The sequence below is a fragment of the Carassius gibelio genome, chromosome A17 (genome assembly GCF_023724105.1).
Source record: "Carassius gibelio isolate Cgi1373 ecotype wild population from Czech Republic chromosome A17, carGib1.2-hapl.c, whole genome shotgun sequence".
Taxonomy (NCBI): domain Eukaryota; kingdom Metazoa; phylum Chordata; class Actinopteri; order Cypriniformes; family Cyprinidae; genus Carassius; species Carassius gibelio.
Window position 1 is genome coordinate 20,305,535 of NC_068387.1, and position 16,532 is coordinate 20,322,066.

General features: G+C 34.1%; 1 pseudogene; it reads left to right on the plus strand.

Annotated features, from left to right (window-relative positions):
- Positions 1–16,532, plus strand: part of LOC128031718 (aarF domain-containing protein kinase 1-like) — a 96,761-nt pseudogene that overhangs the window by 65,428 nt on the left and 14,801 nt on the right.

Genomic DNA, 16,532 nt, shown 5'->3' on the forward strand with positions numbered 1-16,532 from the left:
ATGCATTAGCGGCATTAGAGGACTTTTTTTCCAGCTCCGCTGCGCTCTGCCTGTCAGCCCGCTCGTCCTCTTTAAGGTGACTGTGAGTCGTGTTTCTACATGCCGACAGTGCTCGGCGCTGACAGTACAAAAAGCCTGCACTGGCTTATCCTCCTGCTGAAAGGGACTTGTGGATAATGATACAGTGTATAATTGATATTATGAACACAGGCCTTTTTTCCCCCTCTTTTGCAGTGTCAAGGTGCCGGAACGAGCTATTCTCTGGCTCCGCTCATGTGTGTGTCGCTAGGTTGTCAGTATTTAGGTCAAACAGAGGCGTCCTAACAGGAAATCCCGACTGACAAGCATGGCGGAGGTGAGATATTAAAGAAGACAGCTTGTCTTAGAGTGGATGACATGCTTGCAGATTGAAACAAACACTTCTTTCAGTACCTGACGCTCAGCATGGGCCTTTAACTGAGCCCTGGAACTACAACTGTCGTAGTCACATATAACGCTCAATCAGCCATCATAAATGAAGCCTCAAATAATACCTCAATCAGACATCATAAATAATGCCTACGTAGAGGACTACGAATGTACGCCATTTATGTTGTGGGATGATTAGTGGCATTTGCTTAGCTACTTTAAACTATATTTCTTGGGACAATTTTGTTGTTTATTTATTTTTTTATTTTTTCAAGCAACTACCTAGCAACTATGCACAATACCTTCTTCAGAAAATGTAAAATTTTAGCTGCAAAAGAAAGTGCTAAAATATAATCGTTTCAAGGGGCCTTTTGAAATTAAAGAATGCATGTCTCTATTTAATAATTTTTACATTTAGCAGACACTTTTATCCAAAGCAACTTACAGTGCATTCAGACCATACATTTTTTTACCAGTATGTGTTCCTTGGGAATCAAACCCACAACCTTTTGCGCTGATAATGCAATGCTCTACCATTGAGCCACAGGAACTATTTCAAGTTTGTTATTTTAGTACATAAAATGATATTATACATGAGTATTTTATTTAAAATAAATAAATGATTTTTAATGGTTTTAATTTGTTTCCATTTTAGTTTTGTTTTAGTTTTATAGTGAATATTATAAGGACATGATGCCTGTGAATCCATTAATCCACTTGAAGCATTTGTTAGTATAAATTAGTATACTGTAGAATTAGAATCGCCCATGTATTCATACCATGAAGATAGTTATTGCTTATTTTTAGTTAAATTATAATTATAATAAAAATATATATTTTTTTACATTACTTTTTAGCCTATTTAATAATCATTTGAAAGTATTATTAAGCAAATATCAAAATAAACATCCGTTTTTGTATTTTTTTTTGTGTGTGTATTTATGAGAAAATTCACATATATGTTTTAATAAACAGAATATTTATCAACTCCCCTGTATTAGCCAAAACAGTGATATTTATTGCATCCTTAGATGTTAATGCGTGATGGCTTTCCATCCTAACTCCTGTAAACCCCCAAAGCTTCTGTTCTCAGAGTCTTGTTGTGAGTGGAGGTTGAATAATACATAAGTTCTAGAGAGGCCAGTTAGACCAAAAAGTAATGCAAGCTTTTGTCATAGACATTTGTGTATGTTGTGTTGCAGGGTTGTGGAAGGGAGAGAATGATGATGCCAGAGGGCTGGACCTTCTTATCTCCCTCACAGATCTGCCAATTCAGCCGCACATGTGCCAGCCGCTGTGAGCGGCTCATTAGATTTAGTGCTGCGCTCTGTTATTAAAAGTCTTTCTCTTTGTCTTACCCTATATTGATCAGCCAAGATTACAACAGGAAGGTTTAAATAAATCTGCTTTTTGAAAGTTAAATCCAGTGACATTCACTTTATGTTGTCCGTGTAAATAACCAGATGTAACTGGCTCAGTTGCCCAGGACAGATAATTTGAGTGTTACGGATGTGTCTGAGGTTTTTGGCTGGATTTAGAACAAGGGTGAAAAAGTTGGTTGGTCATCCAGAAAAGAGTAATTTGGGGTTATTCATTTCAGTCTTTGCCTACGCATTGTAGACCAACTATGATCTGAGCTTCATGTTGTTGTGGTTTCCTTCTTGTGTGTCAACTCAAAATCTAAATTCACACTGTGTAATGTCATCATGCATGTTCCAGGTTTGATTACCACGAACAACCACAGAAACTACAACAATTACTAAAATGTTAGCTAAAATTAAAGCAAAAATTTATTTAAAGTAATATTACAATGGTAAACTAAAATAGTCTGAAATCCTGCCCTACATTTTTACTCATCTATCTTACATCTATGTTTCATTCTAATATACAGCAGACTACATCAGTAAAATGGGGTGCAAAGAGCATTTCACACTGACTACAGTATATTTAGGCCAATAAAAACTATCTGAAGAACCTTTTTCCATTATAAAGATACTTTTGTGTAATGAAAAGATTCCATGGATGTTGAAAGTTCTTTATGGAACCATCAATGCCAATGAGAAACCTTTATTTTTAAGAGTGTCAGACATAAACCAGCTTCTGTTTTGTGAACTGTGTGTAACACTTCTTTTTTTTCCTGATACTGAAAGAGAGAAAGTATTTCATGTGTTTCTCTATAGCTCTCATCATTCTGCTGTGCCACAATGACATGATATTCACTCGGCCGGCAGAAGAGGTCCATATGGAGAGTTTTTATTCTGTGTCAAGAGCCCCAGTAGGAGTAATTGCATCGTCCCTTCTGAAAAAAATAAAATGAAATAAAAAATTCAATCTAGCACAACGCGACAGGCCAGCTGTGTTCAGGTAATGCTCAGGTAGATATCATCCACTCAGGCCGTCCTGGCAGATAATAACACATGTGCATTGCGAAAGGCACCTTTCTCTGTGTCGTCTGCATCTTTCTGTCTCCAAAGAGAGATTCTCTGGCAGGTGAATTTTTTGTGTCCTGTGACACGGACCACATCCTCAAACGAGTACAGAAGGAAGACTTTCCAGCTCTAGCTATTTTTAGCATGCTGTTGAAAGAAGGTGTCCTGTCCCTGATCCCTGAGCTGGTTGAACCCCATTTCCAAACCAGTATGCAACACAGCATGCATGTGTAGACGGCATCCTTCTAAAGGGCCAACTCTAGCATTAAAGGAGTCCTATGCTGAGTCATTCTGACTATGTACGTACGTGGGATCGGTGCATCAGCCTCCTGCTTCTGAAACTTCAAACATGCGTCAAACACGAATCCCCCCCACCCTTTTTTTTCCTTATCTTCTTTGGTATGCATTGCTGGTGAAGTTGTCAGAGCAGCCTGGGCCTTCGTCGTCTCCCTCTGGATGGTGCGCTCCAACGCTGCCAGGGAAACAGACTCATCAGTTTGGAGAAATGGGACAGAAAATATGATTTATTCTCTGCATGCACTCGCTTCTACCCCAGCGGAAGAAGAGAGCAGAGTGGGATTTGAAGGCGGCATAGAGGCATGGATAGAGGAGGAATTGGAGGACAGACAGGATATTTATTTGCAATACTGCAAGCTAATTTTGCACTTCATTGACGCGTTCTTTAGCCAATAGCAAATATTTGTTTTTGTGATGGCCTCAGTTGGGGTTAGCTGAGCCCGGTGACCTTTTACAGTTCATGATTTGCTGCCTATTTCCTTAGTAGATGAAATTGATCATTTTTGGTGTGTGTGTGTGTGTGTGTTTTTTCTTACAGGAATTTTTACAGATTTTGCACAGTAGTGCACAGAAGTGTATATTAATATATTAAAATAGAAAACTTTAGATTGTAATAATATTCCACAATATTGTTGTTTTTACTATATTTTTTATCAAATAAATGCAGCCTTGGTGATCTATACTAAATAGTAGAAACAGTAAGTAAATAGTAACTGCTTCTTGCTGCAGCAGAGTGTGGGCAACACCTCTTTTTTGGAGAAAACTGGCAAGTTTATAGTTTTTGCATGGACTGAATTTGATTTGTATTTTTTTTTAATAGAGAGTTTTACCTTTTTTGTTTAGCCTTTATCGAAGTAGCGACAAAGGTATATCACTTTTTCATATTGTGTATATACAATCAGACAAGGGCACCAAGCAATGACCTATAAAACTATTCACTTCACCTTTGAATAGCCTCACCCACTTTTTCTTTTCCTGCATCAAGTTCACTTTGCTCCACACAACTTCTTTTAATCTGCCTTTTGCATACCCTTCACATGGCACCCTGCCTTGGGGATATTCGTCTGCGTCTTCCCTCCAAGGGCACTGTTGATGAGCTTTTCATCCGCCGCATCCTAAAGTGTTTATTAGCATACTAAAACTCTTCTCGCTGTCTATGCATGCCCAATCAGGCCTTTAGGGTCCTCTGTAATCCCAGGATGCATTGCTTTTAATATAATGATTATTATTTTGATTTTGGGGTATGTTAGGGATCTGACTGCCTGACCTTTCTGTATACTTTACACACTGTCAATATTGATTTTTATTGTTTTTTTAATTTTTTTATTTTTTTACACAAAGTCCAGGGGTTAATCTGTTGATTTAGAAGTTTGATGAAGTTAAAATGATAGTTCACCTAAAAATGAAACTTCTGTCATCATTTACTCGCCTCCAAGTTGTTCCAAACCTGTGCAAGTTTCTTTCCTCTGTTATAAGCACAAAAGAAGATTTTTTGAAGAGTCTTGGTAATCAAAGATTCGGCTCAGAGCAATGGTTCTGGTGTCTTAGTCACATCACACTCTCATTGTTTTACATTTTAGATGGCATAAAAGATTTAGATCACCACTTTTGTGAGCTACACAATCTCGAAAAGCAATTTACGATGAATCACACCAATCACAAGGGCTTGATAAACTCCTAGCCATGTGAGTACATCCTATACGTCTGTGTTCATCTGGGAACGATTAGTATGTGTTGTGCCACAGAATATCCATCAGCTCACAACAAAAAATGTTTCACTACACTTTTCTTCCCATAGCTACATTTGCATTTCCAGAAGAAAATACCAGTTCCTGCAAGGAAGCAAAGAAATATGTGCTGTTCTGTAATAACCGTATAAAAAATAATTATATAAAATATAATAAAATATAATAATAATAGTAATTAAGCTAAACAATTAATTAATTTCAATTATTGGGGTAAACTGTATGTGGACACCAGCAAAGGGAGTATGAGTAGATGCTTGATTTGTTCTCTGTGCTTCAGGCTGACATTTCTTCATCCTACTTCACATTGGCTCTCTGCATTATAACACAGCTGCAGGGAGATGCTTATCACAACTTATCTTCAAAGAGTGAGAGTGGGTGGAATAATTGCATTGGGGGTTGTTTTATAATAAATACTTTCTCATCTGTTGGGGCCATGGCGTCTTCGGGAAAACATTTTACATAAACTTAAATGGGCACCTCATTTCACAAGCCACATGTACCATTTATGCTATATGTTATATTTCTGCCATTTTTTTGTTGATATAGTTTGTTATGCAAGTCTTTTTTTTTTCTACTTCTATGTTGATGACTTAGAATGCTTCTCTTAACCAGTGTTATGAACTCAAATTTTCCATTATCTGAACACCAAGTTTTATTCATCTGAATAATTAAAGCTATTATTGACCTTTTATTTAAAGAATAATATTTACAAACGTTTAACATTTCCAATACGGAAAGTTAAGCTTTATATAACCGTTTTTTTTTTTTTTTTTTGCTTAAAGTGCTTTTATTTGTAATATATATATATATATATATATATATATATATATATATATATATATATATATATATATATATATATATATATATAAATTGTTTATACTTAGAAAATAATACTTTTTAAATTATTTATATATCAAATATATTTGTTTTTAGTATATCTACTTAGTATAAATAGCATACTGAGTAACACTAAGCTATTCAAACTATTTATGAACTTTTTTACATTTATATGATGTTTAAATCATTATATACATTATTATGTAAATATTTTAATAGTAATATTTAATGATTAATTATTATTAGATAATAATATATAAAACTTCATGTACTAATGTAATATGTGACCCTGGACCACAAAACCAGTCTTAAATCACTTGGGTATATTTTTAGCAATAGCCAAAAAATAAAAATAAAAATAAAAATAAAATAAAAACAGTGTATGGGTCAAATTTGTTGATTTTTCTTTTATGCCAAAAATCATTAGGATATTAATATATTTAGTAAATGTCCTACTGTAAATATATAAAAACTAATTTTTTGATTAGTAATATGCATTTCGACAACTTCAGAAGTGATTTTCTCAGTATTTAGAATTTTTTTTACATTTTATTTTATTTTTTGCACCCCAGGACTCCACATATTCAAATAGTTGTATCTCTGCCTAATATTGTTCGATCCTAATAAATGGATCCTTTCAGATGATGTATAAATCTCAGTTTTGAAAAATGTACACTTAAGACTGGTTTTGTGGTCCCGGATCACTTATTTATAGTTCTGCAATATAGGATTAAACAAAATAAAATAGTGCTTAAATAAATCTTTGCATTTAAGACCAGTTGTTACAAAAAGCTACTATGCAGCAGAATGAGTATCTGTGAGAGGAGTTGGAAGACCAGTAAACCTGTATGTGTGGTTAACCTGTTTATTTTTCTCTTTCTCTTACTTTTCTTTCCTTTCTCCCTTTTCCATAGATCTCCCCTGGAATCTGGGCAAGATATACAGTGAGATGATATTTGTCAAGTGATCCTCACCCTGGCAACGTGCTGGTGCGAAAGTGTCCTGAAAGCAGTAAGACGGAAATTGTGTTACTCAATCACGGTCAGTATCAAGTAAGACATCGGCCGAGACTGCCACAAAGTCGACATAGAAGCGAATTCATCACATATTACACCCCATTTTTCACCCGCTGGCTCCCAGGTCAGCTGCGCACCCAGGTCTGTATGTACTGCAGCAGACTAAAAGCATTTCATTTAAGTGGCCCTGAAGCTCTAATGTGTTTTAAGAAGTGCACATATCCACGTCCCTCTTATTACAAGCAGATATGCAAACACACCGGTACAAACTCTCCTGCAGTTCACTGAACTTCTGTTTTCCCAGAAGACGTAACAGCTCTATATAAATCCATGGAGATAATGTGGTGATAAATATGATAACGCCGTTCTAGCAGTGACATTTGGTTCGTTTCTTTGTCCAAATGCTAATTCATGGCATGTCATGTTAAGTTTGCTGAAAACCATGGGTTGTGTCTGCGTTGATTAATTGGAGTTGCAAAATGGTGTAGTCCTAGTGGTATTCCATTGAATTCTGTTTGTCTCAGTGAGGGATTTGCTGGCCTTCAATTTAACCCGAAGCAGTTAATGAGGCCCACAAGATTCCATATTAACAACTATCAAGTAATCTCATCTGTCTTTCTGTAATGCTACAACATCATGAAACACAAGTTTCCATTTACTGAGCCGTCTAAGACTCTTGATAGCTCTCAGTATTTGGATTATAAATGTATGCTGATGTTTATCTTTTTTATGTTAAACAGTAATTTTTTTTTTTTTTTTTTTTGTAAGAAATTAATACTTTTTTTTCAGTAAGGATACATTAAATGGATGAAAAGTGACAGTAAGAACTTTTAAAAATGTCAAAAAAAAACTTATATTTCAAATAAATATGATATATGCTGTTCTTTTGAGCTTTCTATTAATCAAAGAATCCTGGAAAAAAAAGAAAAGTTTAGAAACCTAAAAGAAATGTTTATTGAGCAGACATTTAGCATTTTTGAATGATTTCTGAAGGATGATGTGACAATGAAGAGTGGAGTGATGACTTTTACTTTTGAACATTTGTTCAGACACCTCAAACACTAACAGAACACATTGTGTCTCTGTCCAAGGTGCTGAACCAGGACTTCAGGTTGGACTACTGCAGACTGTGGCAGAGTTTGATAAAGGGAGACTTGAAAGGCATCGAGCGTTACAGCTCTATCCTGTGTTCACTTGTGTCCTCACCGCCCGCTCCTGGACGTCAGTAAATGTTGGTATCAGCCAGACACCTGTCACTCAAACTGAGGTAATCTATGAGCATAAGTGAGACCTTTTATTTTGCATGTGTGAGGGGACTTTGACCAGGTCTACAACAGACACTACCGATATGTATTTTTTATTCACGTACGTATTCTTTATTAAAACTATTATCCACTTACAATAATGCAAAATATTATTTAGTGATCCAAAAAATTCAAAAATTTTAGCTTAACCAAAGTAGCCACCTTTTAAACAGTTTTGAAGGAGGCCCCGTGAATGCTGGACACTTATTCCTTTATTAGCGGGTCCAGTTCATACATACATACATATTGGTCTATAAAACGAATCTGAAGCACTTAAGTATAATCGTTTGAGCTTCAGTTGGTTTTTAAAATCACAATAAACAAAAGTCTTTTCCATTCTTTGGACTGGTAGTGTTTTTTATTTTTTTATTTATTATTATTATTATTGCCAGAACAAAGCTAAACAGTCGTTACTTGATGTAACCTAGCAATAGACTTTAATCAGGTTGGATGCCATATTGAATTTAACTAGAATCAGAATGAGCTTTATTTGTTAAGTGTGTGTAAACACACAAAGAGTTTGTTGTGTTTTTTTAGGAACTATTGGTACGAATATAGCACCAAGCCATTGAGAACAGAAAGAACATAAGACTAAGGGGGAAAAAACGAAATAAATATTAATAATAATGTGGTATGCATCTGTAACAGAGGATTTATGTAAAAATGTGTGCATTATTTACTGTACTGTATATACAGCTGTATAAATAAAAAATGTATATGTATTTACATAACACTTGAGAGAGAGACAATAATTAGTTTTAAGAAATGAATTACAGAAGACAGGTGGTAATTTTATTGTTAGCTGCTTAAACTGGAGATGGCATGGGGGGGGGAATCAGTTTTTTGTCTCTATGTTTTAGTGCACAGAGATCTATAACGTCTGCCTGAGGGGTGAAGTGCAAACCGGTTGTGCCCGGGATGAGAGGGGTCTGTGATGATGTTTCCTGCCCGTTTCTTCTTGCTGGAGGTGTACAAGTCCTGAAGGTTGGGCAGGTGCACACTAATTATCCTTTCAGCTATACCAACAGTCCATTGAAGTCTTCTTATATCTGATTTGCTGGCTGACGCAAACCAGACAGTTTTACAGTAGAAGTGCACAGAACCAACTCTATAACAGCTGAGTAAAACTGTGTCATCTGGGCCTTTTTCAGTTGACAAGAAAAGTACATCCTGCAACCCCAAAAATCTGAATGACTCCACTGCTGCCACAATGCTGTTCCTTAAAGCCTCTTTTTCATTACTGTCAGATAAGTGTCTATAACCAGGGAGTGGTCAAAACATATGACAGCCTACTTTTGCCATGTTGAAAAAAAAGTTGCCAGACTGAAGTGCTGTTTAATTATTGTTAGCGGTCACAAAGGGCCACAATAACACCAGTTAACTAAATTTCTGAACAAGGTTAACTAACTGTCCAGGTGGCTGGCCTGGTGGCCCCGTGGCCAGAGGAGGGCTGTTGGGTCAGTGTGATGGTGGTAGAGGGTTTCTAAAGGCCAGGCCTCTGTGGGGGACGTTTGGCCATCTGGAGGGTGTCAGGGACATTTATTTATACTTTTATTACATAACCTTATACATGACATTTTGGCTGTAAAATCATGTTAAATCAGAGCATCAGAGTCTTCAGTAACACACTATTTGTTATTGTACATTAAAGCTATCATATTAATATAGGCCTAATATATAATGAATAATATAATTAATAACAAACCCTTTTTATAAATCTTTAAGCATTATTGTTTTATTGTTGAGAGTACAAATTAGAACAGAAGTCTTCAGCATTAGTATAACAATACACACTATAAGCTTTATATTCTGATTTTATTTTCCGAATAGATTTTATTTTTTTTTCAAATAAATTTATGATATAATATAAATGGTTTTCTTATAGTTGATTATGCATATTAAGGTTTAAACATTATATACATTTAAATCTTTTATTTTTAATTTCTTAATTTTGTTGATAATCTTAATAATATAATAGTATTATCTGTAACTATAACTTTATTTTTCTTTGTAGTACTGTGCATTAAATATTAATAATGTAACGTCTTAGTATAAATAGCTTACTAGTTAACACTAAGCCATTTTAATTGTTTTTATTTACTTTTTTACTTTTATTTAAAATAGAGCTGGGCAACTATACAAATTTTAAACTGCGATTAATCTCTTTTTTTTCTGCAATTAATCCCATTATGCGCAATATTCAATAATGAATTTAAAAGTACAGTATTGCACACTTATTTTAAAAGTACTGTTGTATTTTGTCTTTTGTTGAACAGAAGTGCAAACACATTTGGTTTGCATTCATTAACATGTTTACATTTATCTAAAGTTTAAATCATTATATAAAAACATTGTACAAATCTTAAAGTGGGTTTTTAAAGTAATGATGAATAATTTATTCTGTTCTAATGTAATATGCATAGTCAACTATAAGTAAGCCATTTGAATTAAATTTTACATCAGTACGTTTCTGAAGATGGATTTATTATGCTCCATTTAATTTGACAAAACCAAACAGGAAACAGTACCAGCCTTTGACACCATCAGACACACTTGACTATTAGCTGATTTGCTGCTTACTTGCTTTCAGATCCCCATCATTTTCAGGAGTGTTCCACTTAGGCCTGTTTAGTCAGTCATCTCAGCGTGCAGCATTTGAGTGCACTTTCCAGCAGGTGGCTTTCTTTTTAGATTAATTACCCAGAATCCTTTGCGAGAATAATTATGGCCCGGTCCATGACCACTTGCGTTGGGTGTGCATTTTTAGTGGGGTGTAGTACCTCTTACCTTCTCTATACCCCTCTGAAAGTGTCTGATTCTCCAAGCCCCCCACCAAACATCACCAAATTACCAGGATGATTTGAAGTAGTCTGGTCTGAAATAATTATAGGCAGTTATAGAGGCGTATTTCACATATACAGCTGTGGCATTTGCAGAAAGGGAGACTGTCTCATCTGCATAATAATGGAGAGATAAGAACATATTGTATTGCTAGGACGGAATAATGGGCGTTAAAAACAACAGAGCTTCATGCTTTGTTTTAGAAGAGGAGATCAAGAATTCTTGTGTTTGAGTCTATATGTACTTGTGCAAGGGTTTTATTGATGATTTAGACTCCAGCAGCATCAATATGACACATACCATGTGTCAAGTATGCATTATTCAGTATTTAATGTAGAAATTAACATAAGTACATATACACTGCCATTCAAAAATTTGGGATCAGTTAGATTTTTTTTATTAATTAATTTAAATTTACTTTCAATTAAATTATGTTCTTTATACTATTCATCAAAGAATCCTGAATATAGTAAAAAAAAAATCACAGTTTCCACATAAACATTAAGCAGCACAACTGTGTTGAATGCAGCAACACAGATAATGAGAAATGTCTTCTGAGCAGCAAATCTGCATATTATAACGATTTCCGAAGGATCATGTGACTCTGAAGACTGGAGTAATGGCTTCTGAAAATGCAGCTTTGACATTTTAGCAATAAATGAATGGAAATTAAAATTTTAAAGTAATTTCAAATAGAGAACAGTTATTTTGAATTGTAATAACATTTCACAATAATTTTGTTTGTACTTTTTTTTTTTTTGGACTGCCATTCTAAAAGTTGAGCTACAGGAATGCTGATTTTTTTTAAATTTTCTGCAACCTATTTGACATCAAATGCCATTTTTTCTTTTTAATTGCCCTTTTTAATTCTTAATTAATTCTGCAGTGCTAGATCCTGGACTGTATTTCCCAGCATGCAGCGTGGCTTGAATAATTCATGCAAATCACTACCTCAGTGTTTAGTGTTTTTGCCACTGGTGTTGTTCGTTTTGAGTTATGTGTCATGTGGTGACAACATAGCATGCATTTCTTTTTTTAATTATGTGTTTTCGAGTGTTACCATTGTTGTGTTTTGCATGTGGAATGTTAGGGACTTTTACCAGCCTAAAGCAATGCTCAAGAACATATTTATGGTAGTGCTTTATTGAGTCTTGCATAGCTGTCCACATGGCTCACCTCACAGGTCAGAGTGAGCAGATGCAAACACACACATCACACTTGCCTCATCTGATCCCAGACTCTGTTAGCATCCACTGACTGCAACTACACTGCTTCCACAGGGTTATTTACAAATCAAGTGCCCACGTGGGGATATCTTATATCTTTATATTTTGTAGATGCATCTTTAAAAAAAAAAGAAAAGTTTTTACTTTATGTGACATAGTTCAACTTAAAAGATTGATGATGTTTGTCGATACCAAGAAACTAAGTAAGCGGTTCTTTTATGTGTAATATAGATATTTGGTAATTTGCTTCCTTTGTTCATTTTTTGTAATTTTTGAGTCTTTTTCTTCAATTTTGTATTTTAGTAGATAAGGTTAACGAAGTCTGTGATGATCTGTTGTATGGGATGAATCATGCTTGACTCCAAGCCTCCATGGCGTCACTAGCCCACACAGTTTTTTAAAAGTTTTCTGTGTGCAATGTTTTGGTTTTATTTTGAGTTCTGAACAGTTCTGTTGTCTGAAATCATTAGAGAATTGCAGCCAGGTAATCATTTCATTTTGTCCATGTGCACATATAATAGATCAGATTACGTTGCATTACACTCTTTAAAATAAAGCTTCTTTATTTGCATTTATGGTTCAATATAGAACCATTTAACATCCATGGAACCATTCATTTACATTTATTCATTCTGAAAATGCTTTAATTTGTATAGCATAATTCGTAACAAAGCAAATCATATATAGTCATATTATATGTAATGCTTAATGCCAGGTTTATAAGACAAATAGATTAAGAGAAAGCTAGAGAAGAGTAGAGATGCAGAGATTTTTCTATATGTGTGTTTGTGTGGAGGTTGACAGCTTATTCCACCTGAAAGTGGAAATAACTTCTTGCAGCTGGATGGATGTTTCTGCACCCCCCCCCCCAAAAAAAAAAACAAAAACAAAAAAACAATCTAAGCGTGTAAGCCAGTAAAAGAAATGATACATTCTCAATATTATTTGACTTAAGTGTTTTAAAGTGCTGCACATTTGAATGAATGCTCCAAAATATTTGCATTGCCACAGAATTCTTATTGGGCATGAGTTGTTGTACATTGTATTTATTAGCAGCATAAGTAGAACAGAAACTTTTTTATTCCTAAGAAGAGAGTCAAAAATATATGGTTGAGTGTGCACACTAATTTTGGTTACCTGTGGCAGTATTTCTGAAAATTTGAGACATTTAGGGAAACATTTAAGTTGTATTTTGCTCCAACCAAAAGTTATTTTCAATGAGAGTTGGCAAATTATTGTGTCTTGATTCAAGATTATACAGCTGAGCATAGTTGTATAGTCAAATTTAATAGAACTTTAATGTTGCTTTTACATCCTTATTAAAGTCTGAAAGTTTTAGTCCTAATTCACTGACAGAATTTTTTTTTTTTTTGGCTCAACTATTCCAGTTGTAGAGGTATGAAAGTTAACTAACTTAATTAACAGTGAAAGTCAATGAGAAATCCTCACAAGTCTAGGTGCATACAGTATGTTTGTTTGTGAGCTGCTGTTCAAGTAACAGTGCTTTGAGCTCTCTCATTGTGTGATTGAGATCCCAGGTTCCCTCCTGACTGTATGAAGGGCTCTCAGTATATAAACACTCTGTGTCCAGTGCAGTGTGTTTCCTATCCACAGCTAGCCTGCTTTGTACAGGACTATCAATATTAATGCTGTTGTCTCTGCAGAAACCAGCAGTAGCATCAGAGAAGCTCCTGACTGTCATTCTAACACTGAAAAGAGATGGACTTGCATTAAATTTCCAATCAGCATTCAGCTTTACACATGGTCATTAAACGCTGAAATATGAATGCACTAGGAATATTTTTGCTTAAGAATCCAGCTTGCTGTCAATTAATCAAATTCATTGCGCTGATGCATACAGTACATGCAGTTTGTGTACCTTTCTTGTTACAATTCTTTGTCCAATTCTAGTTCATTTTGACGAATTAGATTTGGTGTGCCTTAGCATTTTCTTGTTTATTTTTATATTTATTTGTTAAACGCATTTTTTAATAATATTCTATAATAAATATATTATTAGTAGTACAATTATTGTTATTACTTTTAGTTTTATAGATGGATAGATCTTCTTTTTAATTCTATATATTAATTCTATAATATATATATATATATTATTCTAATGTATTATATTTTATTTTAATATTCATAATATAATTAAAATAAATTTATATTTCAGCACAAACTTGTTGGCTGTTTTATTTAAAAAATAAATTTATGTGTAGGCGCTATTTATATTTGACAGCAATGCTAATTTCAAGCTTTTAAGTATTAAATTCTTCAGATAGAAGAGTTTTTAAGATCACGAGAAACTTAAATTCAGCCAAGTATGTCTAGGCTTTTTTGTATATGAGCGCAAAAATAAGATCAATATCAAAATCATCCCTTCTGTTGTTCAGCTTTGTTGTTTCCCTCTTGACAACAACATTCATTCCGACAGTCCACATGAAAAAGAGAGAGAAAGAAAAAAAACACCACACACAAATGCACAAAAACTCAACTGGAGCTACAGGTTTCTGTATTTGAAGTGCAGTAAAGGCAAAACCACTCAAACATTTTGATAAAAACACACCATTAGTGTTGCGAGTGAAGTGGAGTGCTGGTCAATATGAACCTGCCCCCTCATTAGAGAACACGCACTCCTTGTCTACCAGACCTACACAGATAAAAAGCTTCTCTCTCTCTGTCTCTCCATCAGCCTCTCATAGGTCTGCCTCAGCAATTACCTCCCACCCAGCACCGCCACTGCCCACAGAAACCACAGCCCTATTAGCTCTCTGTACAACTACAGATATGTGGTACCTACAATATGTGGTTATCCATTCACCATCTTTATTTGACTGCCTGTAAGTCCTTGTTTATATATGGACCTTTCAGCTTTTGCACCTCAGGGCACTACTTCCCCAGTGTTACCATTGTACCTTTTTTTTCTCAGAGTGTAAATAGGGTGGTTTTTGAAATATGCAATGGTTTTAGATATTGATGTGATCTTGCGGTTATATAAACCCAAATGTCTGGACACATTTGACTGAATTTAAGTTTCACATGATCTTGAAACCTTTTGATTTGAAGACTAATCCTTAAATTCTTGAAATGAGTGTTGTTGACGAAAACAACTTGAGCCTACATATGAATTCATTTCTAAAACTAAATAGTTATTTAGTAATTTTTTTTATTATTATATTACATTATGATTATTATATGATCTGTATGAACAGATTTTATATTCTTCTATGAAGACACTTTTATGAACATTATCAACATGAACAGCTTCTTAAACTTAAAATTATATATGGACTACTTTACAGATGTACAGTTGTTTACAAATCAACTGTAATTGTTCCTAGAATATTAAATTCTTAGATTTTATTGTATTTTTAATAAAATGTATAAAATGGCTACCAAAATGTGACCCTGGACCACAAAACCAGTCATAAGTAGCACAATTTATATTTGTAAAAATAGCTAAAAATACATTTTATGGGTCAAAATGATAGAATTTTCTATAGTAAAGATCATGTTCCATGATTACGGTAACCTCTGAGTCAGGTGGGAGGGTAACATTCTATGAAGGCCTGTTTTAATCTCTTTGAAAGAGATTTTATGTTCCATGAAGATATTTTGTTTTTGTAATTTCCTACCATAAAAATATCAAAAATCTATTATCATTAGTAAAATGCATTACTAAGGACTTCATGTGGACAACTTTAAAGGCGATTTTCTCTATTTTCTATTTACTTTTCTGTTTTTTTTTTTTTTGTTTTTTTTTTTGCATCCTCTGATTCCAGATTTTCAAATAGTTGTATCTCGGCCAAATATTGTCAGATCCTAATAAACCATACTTCTATGGAAAGCTTATTATTATCTAAATTGATTACCTATAAAAATTTTGTGGTTTTATTTATTCATTTTTTTTTTTTTTTTTTTTTTTTGTGTGCTCCAGGGTCACAAATCATTTAATTTATAGCAACTAATTTTTTATAGCAACTAATTTCTTAATTTAACTTTACAACTGCCTCTGATCTTTTTAATTTATGAACAAAGTGTTCGTATATAGAGATTTTACTTATCAATGTCTATACAAAGATAAAGAAATGTGTGGGTGCTAGAATTGATGTGTGATATACAGCAATGCAAAGAACTTTTTAGAATACATCTCAGCTAAAAACAGAAAGTTAAACAGAATATAGCATAACACTATTTTAATTCCATATTTCACAACTGCTGCTGGCTGGATTGGATTCATCTAGACCACAAATACTGGGATCATGTTCATATATGACACTGACATGCATTTTTTTTATGTCATTCTTTTCATCATTTTTATAATTTTTTTACTTGTTGCTGTCTAATTACATGCCTGATTAGACAGAACATAATCATATATCAGACCACAGCCAAATGAACTAGAGTTTCTCTCAGGGAT